Consider the following 4,599-nt stretch of genomic DNA (forward strand, 5'->3'; position numbering starts at 1 on the left):
TAGAATGGGCAGCGGCGTGTGACTGGCTTACTTCAACAGCAGCCAGCAACTCAGCTTTCAACGATATGAAAAGAGTATCGAAGATTTCGCGCAGCTCACTCCCAATCTCGTTTTGATCGAGAGCCTCCAACTCATTATGGGCCTTATTAAATTCCTCTCGAATTTCTGCCAACATATCAAGGCGCACCTCGACTTCCGCGGCGGTCAGCTTATCGATTTTATTCCCCGCGAAGGATTCGCCAAGCCTGTGCAATCGATCATATAATGACTGACTTTTACGCTTATACAGATTCAGTCTGGAATCAGCCACCACAATATTTCCGCCCGCGCCTGTATTCGGATCGTTGTCCATGTTAACCGTTGTGCAATTCGACACAACAACGGAAAATGAAATACCGCTTAAGCAACGATATATAGACGCGAGAGCGAGAATGCAAGACACGAAAAGTCAAGAACCGCGGCTGCAGCTGCGCAGAGAATGAGAGATTCGACGCGTAAAGTACCGGAATTTGTCTATAAACATTCCAGCCGCACTCTCACTGAATTTGCACTTTAAACTGTTTTTTAACGTGCACCCAAATGTATTTGTTGGTAGTTAAACTACCCAACAACAAAATATTGTATAAATAATAAGTGTTTTAACGGAACGCGATTAAGCAATGGTTTTATATCACGTCGGGGGGTCACCAATGTTTGAGATGCCAAGCTTTTTTGGCACCTATGTGTTTCAAAAATGAAAAGAGATTTCGGGTTAAACTTTATAATTCGTATTTAATCTTGGTGGCTTAGCGGAAGCCGATTGCTTGCTATTGCCAGATAAACCTTATGCGAGATCGATATGCAACCAATGCGCAGAGGGGTTAGCATAGAACTAAACTATAGACGACAGCGTTAGATCAAAGTGATTGCTGAAGTGGCGGCAGCAGATCAAAGTAGTTGCCGAAGTGGGGGCGGCAGAGAGCCCCTTTAGCGGGAGAGCGCAGCAGCTCTGCAGAACGTCAACGTTTTACAACATAGGCGGCTCTCTCGCTCATACAATAATAATGTTAAAGTTACGGTTATTCTTCAGCGGCTGGCCCGAACAGTGAGATCTAACAGAAGTGCGGATACCAAATTTGGTTACTCTAGCCTTAATAGTCTCTGAGATTTGTGGATGCCCCAGATTTTCGTCCTTTGCGGGGGCGGAAGGGGGTGTGGCGAAATTTGGACACGAAACGGTCAAGGTCCGATATCACAGGAGTGTGGATACCAAATTTGGTTGCTCTGGCTCTTATAGGTTCTGAGATCCTTGAACTCATATTTTGCAATTGGCAAAACCGACCATGAAACCTGTGTGTTAGAGAGAGACAGAGCGAGAAAGAATGAAATTGTTTTCTTGATTCTGGCTATAATAATTATACGATCTAGTTGAGATCTTACATTCTAAAACATATAGTCATACTCTACGATTCTGCGTTTTTGGTTTTATCGTATCTTTAAAAATGTGGATTCCACAGATTTTCGTCCTTTGTGGGGGCGGAAATGGGCGGGGCAAAGTTTTGAAATTTTCTTGTAGCAGTGACATATCACAGAAGTCTGGATCCAAAACATCGTTGCTCTAGATCTTATAGTTTTTGAGCACTAGGCGCTGAAGGGGACGGACGGACGGACGGACGGACGGACGGACAGACGGACAGACAGACAGGGCTCAATCGACTCGGCTATTGATGCTGATCAAGAATATATATACTTTATGGGGTCGGAAACGATTCCTTCTGGACGTTACACACATCCACTTTTACCACAAATCTAATATACCCCAATACTCATTTTGAGTATCGGGTATAAAAATAGAGAGAATAGATGTGCTTCCCACAGCTGATTCGAAAGGAATGAGATATCCCAAGGCCCAAACTCTGGCAGGGAAACATTGCCAACGCCTGCTGAGATTCGAGGAATTATTGAATTTCCTAACAAAACGAAGAATAGGTCTCCGAAGAATAGGTCTCAAATCGAGGGAAGTATTTCACAGACATACATTTATATTTCGCGTAATCAAAAGAAACAAAAGATTTATCCCTCATCGGAATCGGATTGATTTGTCGGCTTGAGGCTGCCAAAGACCTTGGCCGGTATGGCCTTTTGTTCGAAGCGCAGTTTCTTCATGCCCTCGTCATCGGTTTTAGTTGTGGCCTGGCCTGCCTCGGCCTGGTCTCCACTCGGCTGCTGCGGGTCCTCCTCCTCATCGTCGTCATCGTCCTCGCTGTCGCCAATATCAATCCCATCCGGATTGACGACTGTATTTTCCTTGCCCTTGGCCCCGCCCTGGGTCTCGCCGCGCACAAACATGATATTGGAGGCAGCCTTCTCGGCGGGCTTCTGCTTGGCCTCGGCCGCCGCCTGGCGGGCCTTCTCCTCGAGCAGCCGCATGGCATCCGGTCCGGAGCCAGCACCAGCATCGGCAGCCACACCATTCGTGTTCGTGTTGACAAACTGGGCAGCCATCATGTTGACCTGAGTGTTGTAGGTGGCCTGAATGGAACGCTTGATCCGCAGCATTTCACGCATCGTATCCTCGTTGCCATGACGCACCTCGAACTCCTTCCAGGTCTGCCAGAAGTCCGCCGTGATGCGGGGATCGCACACCTGTTGGGACAAAGCAGAAGAGAGCTTAGAATATTGACGATCCAACGGTTAAATGTCGACTCACCTGTGAGCAAAGGGCGTAGATGGCCCTGGCTCGATCCACCTCGCCCAGCTTCGTCTCCAGCTCGGCGAATTTGACGCACATGTGGCGCATATGCTGCTCAGGCAGAGCCTCGATGGCCTTCTCGTAGATCTCCCTGGTGCGTGCCAGGCCGTAGATCTCGGCGGCATTCTTTACGAATATGTTGTACATGTCGAACATCTCCTCTTCCTTGACGGCGGACGTGGCACGATCGTAGACGGACATGGCATGCCGGGCCAGGCCGTGCTCCTCCTCCAGCTTCGCGTAGAGCAGGTAGAAGTACTTGGCATGCTCAGCGGGACACTGATCCATGCACTGTTCGAAGAGGTCGCGCGCCCGCTCCAGCTTTGTGCCCCCGTAGCGCGCGAGGAACTTGCTTAGATACGAGTTCCAGATGCCGATAGGCCTCCTCGAAGTAGTTGTGATCTTCGAGGAACATGCCATAGTTGATGATCACCTGCGGCGTGCAGATCTTCAGGTCGATGATGCGCTCGTAGACGGCCTTGCAGGTCTTGAAGGTGGCAAAGGACTCCTCCAGAACGGCGTACATGGACCACACCTTTAGGGATCTGTGCAGGCGCGACTGCACTGTCTCCGAGTCGTCGTGATACGCCACCTTCCGCTTGGGCATGGCCGTGGCACGTTGCATCAGCTTGAGGGCTGCCTCGAACTGCTGCTGACGCAGCTCCATCTCCGCCCACTCGCACCACACGGCGGCCAGATCCTCCACCTTGACGTACTCCACCTCGGTGCCCCGCTCGAAGACCACGCGGGCGTCCTCCACCTGGCCATTGGACTCGTAGAACTTGGCAAACTCCACCCAGAGGGTGTGCAGCTTTCCCACCGCCAGCTTGGGCTGGACTGTCTGCACGGCCTCGGTGTAGGTGTTGATGATCTCCGTGGGCTTGTCCTCGTACAGGTTGACCCGCTTGTGCCACTCGTGAACGGTGTGCGGATTCTGGCGCAGCAGGACACAGTTCAGCAGCAGCAGACGCCTCTCCATGAGGTATTCGAAGCGCTACAGGCGCAGCTCCACATCGATGTCGTCCTCCTCGGTGGCCCCCTCGTTCTTGGCCACCTCCTCCATGCGCTTGTTCAACGACAGCTCCTCGAACTGCGCAAAGCTGGCCTCGCAAAAGGGCTATGCTGCCCCAACAAAGGTCAAAAGACCACGGACCAGGGGGGGGGGGGGGGGGGCAAGAAGACAATAGAAGCCAAAAGATTGACAGAGGCGAGTGAATTCCGTAAATTTATATAAACGATATTGCGGTTCACATTTTGCACTTTCGCTCAATTAACTCAACTAATTGACATTTGAAAATACATGCGGTGAAAGGAAGTACATATGTACACATGTATGTACATGTGGGTCCGTAAAGGACAACAGCAGGAGATAATTATAAGTGCAGGAATTTTAATTCAACCTTCAACCTCAGCCTTTGCATGGCTCTGGAGCTCGAAAGTGATTTACAAAAGAAGCACTTTAGTCTGAAACATAAACATTCATTCCCCACCTCTTCACAGCACTTGACCAGAAACAACAGCAACAACAAAAATCACAATTATAAAGGGAGTCAGGGCGAGGCATTAACTGTGAAAAAAACAATATACGAGAATAAATAATTAAACCCATTTTCATATACGTTTCTCCCGATATTATTCTCTAAATTGAAAGAAAACAACAGGCATATATTTTCATTAGCTTTGAACTGAAAACCTTTTAAGATAAGCCGAAGTTGACTTTTTCGGTATTTTTCGTTATTTTTATAGTCCTGTTTGCCTTTAGTATTTTCTCCTATAAGAAAGACGATTCTTGCTAAAAGTTTATGCCCTTATGTAAAGTGCCCTGTAGCTTAGGGGGAATTCACTCGGGGAATAGGATAGCTTCTCGG

At 48.9% G+C, this 4,599-nt stretch overlaps 1 pseudogene; it reads right to left on the reverse strand.

Annotated features, from left to right (window-relative positions):
• Positions 1–2,006: 2,006 nt before the first annotated feature.
• Positions 2,007–4,152, reverse strand: LOC117193981 (annotated as a pseudogene).
• Between the last annotated feature and the right edge of the window lie 447 nt (positions 4,153–4,599).

Source organism: Drosophila miranda (assembly GCF_003369915.1).
Source record: "Drosophila miranda strain MSH22 chromosome Y unlocalized genomic scaffold, D.miranda_PacBio2.1 Contig_Y2_pilon, whole genome shotgun sequence".
Classification (NCBI taxonomy): Eukaryota; Metazoa; Arthropoda; class Insecta; order Diptera; family Drosophilidae; genus Drosophila; species Drosophila miranda.